The sequence below is a fragment of the Corvus hawaiiensis genome, chromosome 10, assembly GCF_020740725.1.
Source record: "Corvus hawaiiensis isolate bCorHaw1 chromosome 10, bCorHaw1.pri.cur, whole genome shotgun sequence".
Lineage (NCBI taxonomy): Eukaryota > Metazoa > Chordata > Aves > Passeriformes > Corvidae > Corvus > Corvus hawaiiensis.
Genome location: NC_063222.1, coordinates 20910958 through 20926948, shown reverse-complemented (window position 1 = coordinate 20926948; position 15991 = coordinate 20910958). Strand labels below are relative to the sequence as shown.

The 15991-nt window shown below is 52.9% G+C and overlaps 1 protein-coding gene and 1 long non-coding RNA gene across 25 annotated transcripts in view; one reads left to right on the top strand and one right to left on the bottom strand.

Annotated features, from left to right (window-relative positions):
* Nucleotides 1-15991, top strand: part of LOC125330650 — a 275373-nt gene that overhangs the window by 244704 nt on the left and 14678 nt on the right. Inside the window, exon 1 of one of the 24 annotated variants that reach the window (XR_007205655.1) lies at nt 1238-1772. The exons of 12 other annotated variants lie outside the window; for them this stretch is intronic. The gene's annotated coding sequence lies outside the window, so the exon portion shown is untranslated. Of the gene's footprint in view, nt 1-1237; nt 1773-15991 lie in introns of those variants that run through there. 11 more of the 24 variants (XR_007205664.1, XR_007205660.1, XR_007205661.1 and 8 more) reach the window with 11 other exon arrangements.
* Nucleotides 10057-13069, bottom strand: LOC125330651. The gene is made up of 2 exons (XR_007205670.1): nt 11910-13069; nt 10057-11607 (listed from the first exon to the last, which is right to left on the bottom strand). It is a non-coding gene; the product is annotated as an uncharacterized LOC125330651 (long non-coding RNA).

Below are 15991 nucleotides of genomic sequence, written 5' to 3'. Positions count from 1 at the left end.
TTCTGCAGGAGACGCCTGGGCTGCTGCAGCCCCGTCGGCAGGAGCGGGGGAAGCCCGTGGGCGAGGGGTCCTCTCTGCGGGCGCCCGCGGGGAACGGATCGGGGCCGGGCCGGAGAAGTTTCTGCAGGAGTTTGGCCCATCCGCTGGCGCATCTTACTGCCTCGTAGGACCTCTGCCGTGTGGGCGAGAGCTTGTACAGCGTGGCTTTATGTAGTTTTATTTATTTATTTATTTATTCCTTTTTAATTTAATTCTTTTAGGGTCTCTCTATGTTTTGTTTGTGCTTTGCGCCCGTTCCTACCCCTCCCCCCCCACTCCCTGATAAAAGCGCCTCTCCCTCCCTCCTTCCCTCCAAATGTGTTTCAGACTCAAGTCACCGAGCGGTTATTCCAAGGCAGTTGACTTCATCAGAGGAGCGAGGTGGCCCGCAGATCGGGAGGGTCCCCGAAGGGCACCCTACGGGGCGGGAGACTGTCAGACCGCTTACGCGGGGCCCGGCGGAGCTCGATGGGCCCAAAGCGGCGATGCCGCCAGTTCCTACAAGCTCTGGGGGCAGTGGGACGCCGGGGGAGAGCTGTCAGCCCCGGGGCACGGAGCTGGGCTGTGTCCTGTCGTCTCCCCAGAGCGTGTCCCTCTGTCCGGAGCGCAGCGGCGGGGACAGCGCTGCTCCGGCCCCGGCCGGGACGTGTCCCCGCTCCCGGACAGGCGGCCGCTGTCCCGGGGGAACGAAAGGGGAGGCCCGGCCCCCCGCGGGCTCCCCCGCCCCGGGTCCTCTGTGACCCCATCATCTCCGCAGCAGTTAGGCCTGATGACGTAATGTGGGCGCTTTTTTTTTTTTTTTTTTTTTTTCCCCCAGAAAATCGTGATTAACGGCAGGGTTTGGGGGTGGGGAGGGGTAGAGCGGGGAATCCCACCCGGTGCTGGAAAGACAGGGGCCTCTGCAGAGGTTTTCCCGCGGGAATGCTCCGCAGGGGTGTCTTGGCACACCGGCTCACACTCACGCACACTCACAACTCACACGCATTCCAGGCTGAGGGCTTGATCCTGCAAACCCGCATCCCATCCTGCGGGAAGCTCCCAGCGCTGGGGCGGCCGGTCCAAGCGAGCCGAGCTTACTCGGGCGAGTAGGGACGCCCGCGGCTGGAGCCGGCTTAATTAGAACCAAGTCCCGCAGCGCTCTGCAGGGCGGCCGGGCCGGGCTCCGGGAGCGGGGCTGGGGCTCATCCCCACGCTGCCCCCGGCTGCCGGGCTCCGGTGCCACGGGAGAAGCTCTCCAACGTGTCCTTCTGGCATCGCTGGGAATGATGGTTCCTTTAAGCTCTTACAAATTGCAGAAGTTGAGGAAGACAGAGAAATAATTACTGTATTAAAACAAGCAGCGAATTCCTCAGGAGGCACCTTATCAACTCCAGCCACACTGGCTTCATCCCTCCTCGTATGCTAATACCCCTTGACGTCATCGGCGCCAGATTGAATGTGAATCAGTTATGAAATTATTAGTTTTAGCTTAAAAAGCAATCTGGCTCTCCCGTGAGTGGGCTTTGCGTTGGCTGCGGGTTCTCGCTCCATGTCCTCCCCATGTTGTGCACACACGGTAGTTGCGACTATCCTGTCGCAATGAATCAATATTTCCAAAGCACGCATCCTAACAGGGGGTGATGTAAAGAAACCCATAGATTAATTGAGTCCCGTTTCTGAGTCGGCTGTGTCTTCCTTATCGATACACACTTTACACCCGAAACCAGACAGTCGGATTTCCTCCTACTTTTCAGGTAGGCAAGAGCTCCTTGTGATTTATTTCTGTTAAGATCCCACAGAGGGGGTGTTATTCTTTGCCAGCGTCTGCGAAAAAAATACCCAGGAGTTTGCTTTTGCTTTTGCTCGTGATGGAGGAAAATGGGCCAGAAAGGGGGGAAATACAAAAATTGTTTGTTTGTTTGTTTGTTTCAAATAGAAATATTTTTATTTGGAATTTTGAAAAGGAGAGCATCCCAGTGGTGGAGGGCCAAGGGATCTGAGGGGGGAACAATGAGAATTAACACCGTTTCAGTCGCTGAGGCCACTCTAATTAGATGTCTGGGTCCGGCGAGATCAAATACCTGAATCTAAACCCCTCGGCTCGGTTTCTTTCGCTTGCAAATGCTTCTGAAAAACGGTTCTTGAAGAAACCAAGCTACCCCCAAATTCCCCGAAGTCCCTTTCGAGGAGTTTGGCTGATAACAACTTTCTCCACGGGTTAGGGGGGCCGGCTCGTCCCCTCCCCGCGGTGGCCGCCGGCCCCACCGCCCCTGCCCCGGCACCCCCTGTAACACCCCCACATCCCCCGCTCCCCCCGCAAGTGCTGGAGGACACTTTGGTCTCTTCGGCCGTTTCTTTCTCCCCGTCTCCCGAGAGCTGCTCTGCTCCCATGAATTATGAACAAACTCTCTCCTGGGGAGCCCCTCCATCCGCCCATCTCCGCTCCCGGGGCTGCGGAGCCCTGGCGTGGAACCGCCCCGGCCGTGGCACCGGTGGCACCGGCCCCAGCTCCCACTTCCAGCAGCCCCCTAAGCAAGGAAGGAAAGAAGAAAAAGGAAAGACGGACAGACAGAAGGAAATAATGAAAGAAGGGAGGAAGAAAAGAATGAAAGAAGGAAGGAAAGAAGGAAGGAAAGAAAGAAGGAAAGAAGGAAAGAAGAAAGAGAGAAAGAAAGAGAGAAAGAAAAAGAAAGAAAGAAAGAAAGAAAGTTAGTTGTAACTGGCTGAGAAGTGAGTTTTCTGACTAATGAAATCCAAAATGAGCGGCGAATATAAAGTATTGTAAGATTTCTTCCCTGCCCCCCAGGCACTGATTGGCAATACTTTTTTTTTTTTTTTTTTTTTTTTTTTTTTTTTTGTGCGTTGGTTTGAAAAGCAGGAAGAAATGTAATGAATTGAGTGCTGTCAGAGATGTCTTCTCTGTTGATGTGGTGAATGGCAGTAGCTCCCTGATCCAGTGCAGGTGCAGCAGAGCTGGGGAATAAAAGAGGGGGGCTCTCTGTTCAGTGGAAAAAGCACATTCCCTACAATAGACCACACACTGCCAGCCAGCACGGCATCAGCTCACACTCTCAGACTTTTTTCGCCTCTTTCCACAGTCCTGAGCTCACAAAATGGCTATACATTAGCACTAGTTAGGGTTTGCTTTTAATGAACAGTTGTGACTCCTTTTGACCAACATTTAAATCTACTGTGCTCTCTCTGAAGACAGGTCTGTTTTGATCACAGGTTTTAAAAAATGGCCCGTTTCCTAACAAGGCAGCTTATTCAGGGCCATCAGTTGCATTTGATAGCAAGAAAAAAAAAAGGCACTCGATTAATAAAACGCGTTTCCCAAGTGCTTCTAACGGGGAAAGTTTCTGCTTTTTTTTTTTTTTTTTTTTTTTAATATGTAATAAAGTGTTGTGGGGAGGAGGAGAGACACTGTTTTTAAATGGATGAGACGGTCTAGTCCTATACAAGAACGCATATTAATCCTGTTTAGAGATAACCTGTCTCCTTTTTGGCTTAATGTATTATCCTTATACACGGATAATACACAAAAACTTTGTGCTCTTATTAATTCGGTCCAGGTTGTTTTTTCTTGGCTTTTTTCCGTAATATTTTTTTCCTTTTTTTTTTAACCCTCTGGACGATCTCCTCAGAGGAAGCTAGGTTACACTTGGTTACACAAGTTTTATTCGAAATTATTTCCAGAGCGAGGGCTCACTCCTCAGCCAAGGGGACTGATTGATTCTGTCCCTCTCCGCCTCGCATTTGATGTGCCTCGTCCTATCGCGGCCAAGCCAATGAGCCGGGATTTTCATGGCATCCCGGAGCAGCCCTTGCTGATTCCTCTTGCACCTAACCTGCAAGAAGTAGATTAAGCTCTTTTGGATATAGTTGCTGATGCATTGCGCTGAGGAAAATTGCTCGGCGTTTGCTTATAGAAACCCATGTTACTGTGAATGTTCTTTTTTTCCCCTAATCGTGGTAACAAATAGCATCAGCTCCTGGAACAGTTTGGCAAAGCCATTCTTGCCTGAGTAGTGCTAAACGGGAGAAGCTGACAGCTACCCGGTTATTACCTGAGCTCCGAGTAACCCCCACCCCCAGCCGATAACAAAACGTGTTGGCAATAAATGACATTAGAACCACCAGTCAGGGGCCGGTGGGCGCTTGGAGCACGTTTCCAGGGGGCAGATCTTGTCATCCCGCGTACAAAAGAATGGACCTTGTCCACACAGCAGAGGAGATCGATACTCCTATCTCATATCATAGATCAGATCAGATCATATCGATGCTCCTGTATGAAAAATAAGTCTCGTTTACACTTTGTTCGGGGCATTTCAAACGCGCCGGAGCATCATCACCTGACGGCGCCTTATTTACTGCCAACAAGTTGTAGCTCCCCCAGCTCCAACCTTGGCCCCGTGGCAGCTTAATAACAAACGCAGGAGAGTTTTGCGGGGGTGCCGGTCCCTGCCGGGGCCGGGGGCGCGGGGTGCCCGGCCCCGCCCGGGGAAGGGGCTGCGCCCCGCCGCTGGTCCCCGCGCCACCGGACAGCCTTTGTGTCCTCCTGCTGCACACACCCATAATTAATCCTCCTTCTTACCGCTTACATCCCGGACCCAAGGGGCAACTCAAACCTATTTAGATCGCCTTGGTTGGTTGCACAAATTTAAGTGGCAAATGAGTTATAAACCTAATAACTGCTTTAATAAAAATAATTACTTGATTATGTCAGAGGAAATTTGCTGGGGTGCAGGGATGCGGCTGGGTTTGCGTTTTGGTGGGGGTGAGGCTCGTCTTTGGATGGAACTCAAACGCCTTTAGAAAACGTTACTCTGAAAAAATAAAATACCAAACTCAAAACAAAATGAAAAACAAACAATAAGCACCGCAAAATCAAAATCTTAAAAGACTTTACACTAAAAAAAATGGTTCTGGTTCTCGGAGAAACGGGGAACATTTCCCGCGATGTTTGAAAGAAGAACTAATTTGTACACAGAAAAATCAATATGAGATTTGGGTGGCTTTGAAATAATTGAAAACAGTCAACACAGAGGACCATTAATCACAAACGCTAGGACCTCTTTCACTTTTTTCCCGTTAAGGGTGAAGTTTCTGCGCCTCTTTCAAGTGTATTTATGCTTCTGGTTTTACAAGAAAAAGTGAGGATGCAACAAGACCAGTCGCGTTGTCCTCTCTATACTTTTAACGCTAGCATATTGTTTGATTACTAATTCGAGTTAATATGATCTTTATGGCAACATAACAGTGGATAATTGGCCCTTTTTCTGAACAACAATGTAAATCACAATCGCTTTATTATTTAATAACGTCAAACGCTTCGTTGGATTGGCCCCGACAGAGAAGACCTTTTCTTTCTAGGCAGTGTTGTTGAGAAAGAACAATGCAGATCTAATTGTGGAGATTTCAGAAGTTGGCTCCTGTAAATGAACAGCTTAGATATGGAAGTTCCAGCAGATGTCTGCACTTTTCCCTGTGACAAACCTTGTAACCCCCCTTCCTCCCCCTCTGCCCTGTCCTCCCCCCTTCCCGACTTATTGAAGATTTTTTGTTCTCACATCCTAGCAACAACCTAAATCTTCCAGTCGCGAATACACCCCTTTCCTCTCGTTGCTATCCAGCCCTCAGATGGCCGCCTTAAGCGTACACACCAAATTAGCGCTTGGCCCAAGGCGCGCTCGCCCCTCGCTCGCCCCGGGCCCCCCCATCAGCTGCGGGCTGGGGGCTGTCGGGCCGGCGGGGGCAGCCGCGGGGCTTGGGGCTCCCGGCGCTGCGCTTCGCCACCTTCTCGCCAGCCCCGTAAACGTGCCGGGGGTTTGTTTCGCAACAGTTTGGAGGCGAAGTTGCGCTCGCCGCTATGTAGCAGGAGACGTGTCAGGGCCTGCCAGCCCCGGGGGGGTGCGGAACGAACTCCCCGACGGCGCCCCGCGATGTGACACCCTCTGCCCTGGGGTGCTCCTGCCTCGGCCCCATTTGTCCGGCCCCAATGACCCAAACCCTGTAGCTCCCCCCTGACAGCAGCAGTGAGCCTTTCCCGGGGGGCACGGCTGCGGAGACAGGGCTCCAAGGCAGAAGTTGAGCGACTTCTTGTGGGGAGGGCGCACCCAGCGCGCATCCGCTCTCCCGACCGGGTCCCGCAGCTGCGCGCTGCCCCGCGGAGCGCCCCGCGCTTTGGGCGCTGCGCGGGTTTTTCCCTTGCGCTGGAGGCGCCCTGCCTGGGATGGGCCGGTCGGGGCGGCGGGTCCTGCTCCCCTCCTCACCGCCGCCCCTCCGAGGACAATTCCGCGGAGAGGAATTGATGCGGAAAACTTTTGCGGTGGGCGCTGGCAGCGCTGCTGGGCCCCCGCCCCGTCCCAGCTCCCCCCGGCCCTAACAATGCGCGCTTTGCTGCGCGAGAAAGCTCCGTCATCGGCGTGGGGGGAGCAAGAGGACGCGACCGGGCGATGGGTACCAGCCCTCCGCACAGCCCATCGCTGTCAAGAGATGAGGCAGGTGCACCGAATTCGGGATATTGTCCCTTACTTTAATGAGGGGTTCTTATTTATTTGATTTTGACAAACCAACTAAATCCTCTTGTGCCGCCAGCGTCGCAAAGCCCCTTTCTGGCCCCTCCCGGGATGCTCCCCCAGCTGCCCGGGGCAGGAGCCACCGCGTCACAGCGGTGCGGGTCCCCGGCGCTGCTTCGGGGGTGCCAGGGGCCCCGGCACCCCGCCCGCTCAGCCGGGCCGTCGGCGGGGCACAGACACCGGGGGCAGCGCAACCTCACACCTGCGACGGGTGGGGTTTTTGTTCGTTTGCAAGAACCCACTCGAGGGAAGTACTGAAAACACACACCTGATCACTAAAATTACCCGAAAAAGAAATCCAAGTTGAGTGACTCGCCATGCCTGCAGCCGTGGGAAGCAGTTGATGAATCCGTGTTGACCTTTGAGCTTTTTCTCCTCGAGTGGGTAGAAAAATCTTGATTTCCTTCCGCCCCCCCCTCCCCCCCCATCCCTCCCCCCCAGCTTTCCCGGCTTGTTTGTTTGTTTTACGACTTTACTTTTCCTCGCTGACATCACCTGACGGGGGGAGCACCGAGCCCACTGGATGCTGCCCGTGGGAGTGCGGGAGCAGAGGGGGCGCAGGGGGGAGCGGGGGTCGCCAGGGCTCTCCCGACCGGCAGCCGCGGCCTCGCGGCGTGCCAAGGGTTAACCGTGCCCGCTCCGGGGCTCTGCGCGGGCGGGGATGAAACTGCGCGGCTTCCCCCAAATGCCTTCAACAGGAGAGCGAGTCCCGCAGCCCCGGGACCCAGCGGGCCGGGCCGGGCCGGGCCGGGGGCGGCCCGGGCGGCCGCCACTCCCCCGCAATGAGCTCATTTCCATGTCTGCGCCTCCCGCAACTGTGAGAAAATCCGCCGGGACATCCCGCGTGCCGATGCTGCCTGGGCTGCCCCGGTCGCCCTGGTGACAGAGCCTGGGGGAAACTACATAAATAAAATAAACCAAAACTTTTCCCGGAGCTGGCACATCGCAGGGAGAGGGGGATAACCTCGCGCCCACGCGTGTCGTTCGTGGGGCCGGGCCGCCTGAACCCCCGCCTGGAGCCGCGCTCGGGGTGGGGGCAGGGAGGGGTGGTGCAAAAGTGCCCGGGGACAGTTCGGGAGGGGGAAGGGAGCGCTGAACAGCCCCACACTTATCAATAACAAGATGTATAAATATCAAAGTGAAGGAGCCCGAGTAAGTCTTTCTAGAAGCGCGGAGGAAGCTTAAGCAGCTTTCTTTAATGGTGATTTGTAGCTCTGTAAGGGGCACGGATAGCAAATACCCTGCAGGTGCATGTTGTAACACTGCCATCCGGACTTTAATGTAGATTACTCTCCAACTCGTTTGATCGGTCCTTTGAAACCCTTTACAATTGCCTGTGACGAACCGCCAGTCTCAGGTTTTTTTTTTTCTTTGAATAATGCCTTAAGGGTAAGTCCTCGGGGCTTTTAAAGATCTCCAGCACATTAAAAAAAAAACCCAAAAAAACAACAAAACAAAAAAAAAAGTGAGGTTTTTACTTTAGAGCGTGGGTCCATGTCTCTCAACTTGGGGCTGTTAACAGGCATCTTTTAAATCATTAATCACTTAATAACCATCAACTTTGGAAGGGAGATACGGGGATCTTCTAAAGACCTCCAAACATTTCTGTGGCATTTGGGAACATACTGGTTAAAATTTAGGAGGCACAGAGCCCATCCCTCCTGCTGAAGCCCTGGAGCTGGTGGGTCTCCTGTGTTTATGGACTCTCAGCTGGGTAAATCCGTGCTGAAGGCCTTTTCCCCGGCTATCGAGAACCCCCCGGGGTGGGTTTGGAGAGCAAATCCAAGGGTGGTGCAGGGGAGAAGCCGGGCCGGGGAGCTTCTCTGCTCCTCCCCGAACGTCCCGCATCCCGACCCTGCTCTGGGACCCACGCCCCTGCTGTGGTGGTGCCTTCTAGCAAAGAGTGAGAGGTTTTTGAGGGAGTTAAAAAAAAAAAAAAAAGCCTCGAAGACACAATAAATCCCTCAGATGTTTCCACTCTCACAGCAAATAACGTTTAACCTTTAATATTTATTCGTTACTATTAATTCAAAAAAATAATTACTGAACTTTTGGCCCTTCAACTTCCACAAGCGGCGCTTTGTTTCTCTAAAATAAACTTGGGAGAAGCGATCCCTCCGCATCAAACTAGGGATTTGAATTAAAGGCCTATTTGGGACACTTGAGACTACAAAGGGTTACACATAAATAAATGCCACATTTGCCTATTGCAAAAGTTTTCTCTGTCCTTTCTCAGTCACAACAGGGGAGGAAAAAGCCGTCGTTTATTATCTAGTGCTGGGCAGGAGCAGCCCCTCCAGAATGTGCTCTTAGATTTGGCCGGCAGAAGAGGCACTCTTTTTTTCCCCCCCTCAACAGCAGCTCCTTTTGTTCTCCAGATCTCTTTCCCAATTTCAAGCTTCACTTGCAGATCCTAAGTTTGTTTGTTAATGACGCTATTACCATCTGGCTCGTCCTACTTTCCAAAAGATATAAATCTCCCCAGTTTCATTGCCTACATTATCATCTAAGTGCCACCATAGCTGGAAGAAAAATATGCTTTCAAGGTTGCAAATTCTCTTGCACGGAGCAAGTTCCCCGGGCGCGGGGCTGCCGCCCGCCCCGCCGGGCTGCGGGCAGCTTGGGAGGGATGCGGCCAAATGGATTTCACCTTGCAGCGATGCTGGGAGAGGGGGAGACGGCACCATTTAAGTTTTCCACCAGAAACTTAAGTGAATTCCCCCCCCCCGCCCCCCATCCCTCTTGGCCCCTTTTGTGGCTGTTTAATGCATCTGGCTACTTTGAACCGTTATCTTCCGCGGGGAGAGGAACGCCCGCCCGCCCGGCGGGGCGAGGGCAGGATGGGTCCTGCTCCTGGCAGGCTCCTGTTTGCCCTCACCCAGCGTGAACCCCCGTCTCTCTGACATAAGGACATATTCCATACGTGCGAATAAACCTTTCCCACAGGCGTCATACAGTAAAGGGAAGAAAAGTTTGGTCTCCTCTTAGTGCAAAGCGGTTGCAGATCTGTGTGCGTTTAAGCATAAAGGGACGGGGGGAGGGCGAGAAGGGATGGGGGAGGGAGTTGGGTCGGTTTGTGTATGGGCTCCACAATGACTCTATTTATTCGCTGCAACCAGCCAGGGCAGATTGAATAGGCGAGAGAGAGACACTCAGCCTTCCCAACGCGTGGGCTTTGTGGGATCCAGTCCCCACTAGCAGATTTCGACTGCTAATTTCCCATTCTCAGGGGTCTCCTGCGAGGAGACACGGCCGTGCCCATCAACTACGGCTCCCCCAAACACTGTCCTTGTTTCTAGTCCTTAACCTCTCCGCGTACAAGTTTAACGTCAGGAGAAGTTTAATAATTTATCGGGTTTTGCTGGATCTTCGGCAATGTTATTGCGGACAAAAAAAAAAAAAAAAGCGCCAAATATTTTATTTGACTATATGTATATGCACACACACACACACAATATTGTCAAGTGAGGGAAAAGATACTCCTTTAATACGGGAAAGAAACCCAGGGATTTTTTTTCCCGAGTGATCTGATTGTTATAAATAATTACGGATGAAAAGAAAACTCACTTATTATGCACTTCTAATACTGTGACTGCACAAGAGAGAAAGGGGGCCAAACCAGTGATTAATTAATATCGCACTGGCGTAGCTATTTTCTCGCGAAAGGCCTTTCCCCCCTCGCTGCTGCCGAGTTATCATTCCAGCTCGAGTCATGTGTAGCCAGGAAGGGATCTTGTTTATAAATTTATATGACGACCTTTTCTTTGTGTGTGCTCTAAAGTTGATATGGACAAATTGCAGAGGTATACAATTTAAGTAGATGCACTTTTAATCACCGATCATTAAAATGGTTATGTTAAATATACTCAATTACATGCATGACTTCACCCTAACAGTACTTTCTATTCTCCCAGCTGCTCACGTATTCCTTAACTATAGTCAGCAGAAGAAACTCGATTATGCTGAATCCATACATTTCTATGGATTTCATCAGCCTAATTAATGCTTCAGTGTGGTCCATGTGTCTGAATGGTCCCTTTGCTATTACTTGGGTAAGGAGGCAGTGCTGGAATGCAGAGGGTCTTTCTTTCAAAGATACCCATGGGGGTCACTCTAGGACTCTAATGGCAAAGGTAGCAAGTGTTAAATAGCAGAAACATGCAGAGAAAGGGAAGGCAGCGATGTAAAAAGGACATTGATACTGTAGGTATGCCCAACAGGTCAGTGATGATAATTAAAACGCTTAAAGAAGAAAAGGTAAATGGAAAGCTTCCACAATTCGCAGCATGCCTGGTTAAAAGCAAACGAACCAACGCAAAGAAACGCAGCTCGCTGATCCTGACGGGGAAAAAAAAAAAAAAAAGTTGACAGCAGATTTTTAGACTAAATAACTACTAGGGTAGCCTCTTCTGTGAGCACCGCGTTTGAATGCCCCGTCCCTTGTCTAATTTTCTCATTGTCGAAATGCAACATGTCAGGGAGAGGATGCCCGGCCAGGCAGAGCGGGCTCTCCCACGCTGCCGGTCCTGGCACCACCGGGGCTTCCTGCAGTCCCCCGTCACTGCAGATGCACGGGGAACTGGGGGAAGGAGTTCTCCCCCTCATCTCCTCAGCTTTCTTCCAAAACGAAGAAGCGATTAAAATGAAGGGGATGTTGCAGCCTTAGAGGAAACAGCCAATGGCTGCTTTTATAACGCATCTTCCCATCTTAACATTTAGCGGGATATAAAAGGCACGCGTCCTGCTATTCCAGCAACATTTTAATCGACGAGAAATACATCTAGATATTTTTTTTTCTGTTTTGTTCCCACCTGTTGTAGTAGAAGACCATCTGATCACACCTTTCTCTGGCTGCTGGGAGACGTGAGAGAAAATCAGAACTCTTTCTTGTCACCCCCTGCACTGCCAAAAAGGTGGAGTTGGAGCCTGCATCTCTTCCCTGTTTCTCCACCAAGCAATCGACAGCTCAATTGTCCTAACTTCGAGTCGGTGCCTCACTTCAGCCTTCATCCTTCAAGTGGAGAGAGAAAGCAGGGAAGATTTCAGATCTATAACCAAATTATAACCTAGGAACTTTATGCTTGTCATGCTAATTTAATGACTTTTATAGTAAGTGTAGACTTTCTGTCTTTTGAAATTAGCTCTTCAAAACGCTTTGTGTAATGACAGGCACTAGACATAAGAGACAAATGCACAAGCAATAGTGGGATAACAATCTGGCAAACACTGCACCATTTAGTATTAAAATGGAGAACAAAGTGCGTTAAATTTCAGCGTAGATGTACATCACTCTCTGATGCTATTGGTGCACACCTGGGCTCCAGAGTGACCCGAGAGGGAGGTGTCCTCCAACAGCCGCCGTGCCTGGCTTCACCTGGAAAATGAGCAAATACCAGATGTGGAGTGCAAAATAGTCCTTCACCTAGTGCCGAGTCCCTTTGCTTTCTGGCGGTGTTCACACGTGCCTGCATGCTGTAAACATCCTGATTTGGACAGGCTGGTTCTGCTGGGCCCGGCCTCCTGCTCGGTTTCCAGCGGGGGGGTGTGGGTGTACGCGCTGCGCTCGAAATGCAGGGCTCTGAACGTACACATCTCCTCCCTCCTTAAGAGCATTTCTGTGCTCCCATGCTACGAGTGGTCCAGAAATCTGTCCAAGAGATGATCTTGATAACAAAGGGAGGAGTAAACCTAAAGCTATAGGTGTACTACAATCTGGGCGACTCACTCATTGCCTATAATTGTAAATAAGGTAAGTTCACACGACGATCGAGTAACGAGGGAACAAGAGCCCCATTTTAATCAGGTGGTTATCTCTCCTTGGTGGAGATCAGAGCTCCATCGCTCCTGGCCTTCTCATTGTGCCCCCCTGCTGGAAATGACAGCTCCTTCAGAAATAACCAACTTGGTCCCTGGATGGGATTTCAGCTCTTTTGCACTACACATGTACCAATTGTCATTTTATAGCTACAGAGAAACCCCTAAATTATATAAGTGTATAAACTCGGCCTCATTAAATCCCTCCTTTTGGATAGCTTCAAGGTTGGAGAGTATATTACTGTAAGCCGGAGAAGACTTAAATTATATCCGAATGGGAATTGAAACGTAGTGGCACTTAGGCACACTTCTTGTCTCAGCTACAGAGGTTTCATTTTCCCCCTTTAGAGTCTTATAATATTACAAATGCAACAGTTTCCTTATGTCAAATCAAACTATCTCAAATCCTGCTTCTTGATTCAGCCTCCGGGGCCCTTTTTGGTGAGGACAAAACCACTAAGATATGATCAAACACCATAGCCTGACCAAAGGGGAATTTATCGTTCATCTGAGACAGATTTCTAATTTGAAACTAAAGCCCTTCCTTTCCAGAAAGCATCTGAATATTCTGTGTGAGTTGTTTTCCCGCGCGTGCGTGCGGGTAAATCGGGGTGTGCAGAGGGACAGGAGGCCGAGGGCAGTGGTTACCCCGCGGCTCAGAGCCCACCCTGCCCACGGGTTGGTTTTTCCACCCAAGCCGATATAAAAATTGCCATTTCGATGGGAACCCCGTGCCCAAGGGAGCTGCCGCTGCCGCCTCCGCTGCCACCCAGGGGCAGGGCCGGGCCGGGGGCTCTGCCCGGGGCCCTCCCCGTCCCCCGTCCCCCCGTTGGGCACCCCGAAACGGCTGCGCTGAGCCCCCTTTTAGGCGGCGCTGCCAGCTCCGGGAGAGGGGCACGGCCGCTGCGGGGATGGCCCAGCAGAGCCCCGCGCCAAGTCCCCCAAAGCTGGGTTTGTCGGGAGGGGGTCGCCTTCCCCCCTTCTCCAGCCCTCGCAAGAGGGTCAGTGGTTTAACCAGGCGTCACCAGGACTTCGTTTTATCCCCGGTCCACTGAAGCGTGTGGCTTTTAGTGACTGATGGCCGCTGTGGCTGTACGCGGCACAGTTGCTCTCACGGTGCGTGCTCCAGATGGGCACGTCCCGCAGGCTCGGGGCGGGGGGGCACGGCCGCTTTGGAAAGGCCACCGAGACACTGAGATTTGTTCTGGGTCAACCCTCCCCTAACGCCAAAGTTGGGAAACAACTTTCGCAGCGTGTGTCGGGAAGGGAGGGAGCGGCAGTGGAGCGGCAGCGGGTGCCGCGGTGCGGGGCGCCGGCACTCGGGGCTGCCGAGGCCGGGGGCCACCGTGGCTGGGGGCTGTTCCCCCGCCCGCCCCGGCGCGTCGCCCCCGTCCCTCTTCCTCCCCGAGCCCCGGACGCGCAGACAGCACGTTTCCAAACTTTGAAATGCCAAATCACGTTACTGCTGTGGCAGGAGGCTGCTTTCGTATCTGTGACAGCTGAGTTTTCCCCATCGATTATGTGACACTGCAGTTCATTTACACAGCTCAAAAGCTTAAAGACACTGGAGGAGCCCCCGGTTTAACCCGAAATCCTAACAGAAAGTGAATCAACTTTCTGGCCAGTGTTTAAACTGATAGATCGAAACTTAATTTGGAGAGACAGAAAGGGAGAGAAACGACAGCACGGATTTATCTTGCCCGGCGTCCTTCGCTGAAACTTTAGAAATTGCGGCGTGGAAAATCCAGGGCCGAGATGCTAATGAGGAGCAGCGCGTTGGGTGTCCAGGGATGTTATAGATTTCAGAATGCAGATTACAGCGCCTGACTTTTTGTGCGGGTGCGTGAAATAGGTGCGCGGCCCGAGACTGCCCGCGGCTGCCGGGTGGCACCGGGCTCCGGGGCGTCCCTGCCCGCGGGGTCGGGCAGCAGTTCCCGGCTGGGTAGGCCCCTCCCGGGCTGCCCATCCGGAACGCCCCGGGCCGGCCACCGGCAGGCAGGATGACTTGGGGAAGAGGGGGGTGCTGGGACGGTGGCATTTTCCTCTCTCCCATGGGGACGGGATCGTCCCCCTTGTGCTGCCGGGTCCTTCCCTGGGCTTCTTTCAGTGGGGGCTTTCCAGGAGCCAGCCCAGCGCTCGGTCCCTGCCGCTCCCTCCCCCGACCTCGCCGAGGTTTCATTACTTGCTGTTAGTGCCTGGAAACAATAAAGGATGTGGGACTGGGCTTTTATTGATTATTTGTCACCCTGTATTTGTCAGTTTCAATAACTTTTCCTGAAGTTTTACTTACGGGCACTTGAGCTTTCGGATTAGGCCAGCTCTGCGGATTGCAGTGAGGGGTAATTATCCGCTGGCCTGCTTCCCTGCAGCCGGAGAGAAAAGAGCATTAACGTATAGAATGGGCAGGATCCGGCCTGAGCCCCCCCTAAAGCGCTGCCCGGGCGAGAGGCGGGAGCAGCCAGGAGCAGCCGCTGCCCCGCCAGCTGCCCCCGGCCCCCCCGCCGCCCCCAGCCCCGGGGTGCAGCGAGCCCGCGCTCTGCCTCCCGGGGGCCGGAGCCGGGGGGCTCCCCCCGGCCGTGGGAGCCCCCCCTTCCTTGGGTTTGGAGGAGAGAGATCAGCCCTCAAGAGACGGTCCCGCTCTCGGGAGGGGGGACCCACGGCGCTGGGGCCCGAACCGGGGCTCTCGACTGCGGCCAAATCCCCGGGATTCAATTAAAAAGCTGGCTCGCGCCGCTGGCGGGGAGGCGAAGCCGGGGGATTTGTATTATGAAGATCGACTCTTCAAAACTGCCCGCCTGGCAGCCCGGCCGCGCTCCCGCCGGCCGAGGGGATCCGGTTGCCCCGGGCGGCCCGGCCGGAGCCCCCGGGAGCGGCAGCAGAGCCGCGCCGGGGGCTAAGGGGACCTGTGGAAAGCGGGCGGGGCAGCGGCCCCCGCCTCTCTCGCAGTCTCTTCAGAGAGGGGGGTCAAACCTTCCTCGAGAGAAAAGACCTTATCCCTGGCCATCTTCCTCCTCTGATAAGTTTCCTACGTCTCCCAAGCGCTGGCCGCTGCTCCAGACGTGCTCCAAACATTGTAGGCACGCTAAAGGCGAGCATCATCGTTCCGTGGGCTGGCAGGGTGCCTATCGTGGCAAGTATAGCGTTTGATGTGCTGTATCTCATGCCACTGCAAGCTAAGAGACAAGTGAACACAGAGTACCCAGTTACACGGGATTTAATTACAGTGGAATGCATTCTCCATGCTGATTAGGAGCAAAATCAATCGGGGGCTTATTTGCCACAATGAACCAATAAAAACCCAATTTATTAAAGCAATAATCTCAGCCCCAAATGGTCTAAATATTATTGTTTCAATGGCATTGAGGGAATTCAGAGTGAAAATATTACACAGAGAACATCAGGGAGTCCTACTCCATGAATTCAGTAAGAGTTTCTAACCCCATTCCAGGAGCTCACTTACTGGCTCAGAGATCTTGGAAGCAGGGGGCCAAGTTCCCCCATTTCAGGTCCAGGTGTCTGGGTTGCTGTAGTACCTACAAGGCAAGACACTCTGTGGTCTGCAGCTGTCTGTGCTGAGGCAA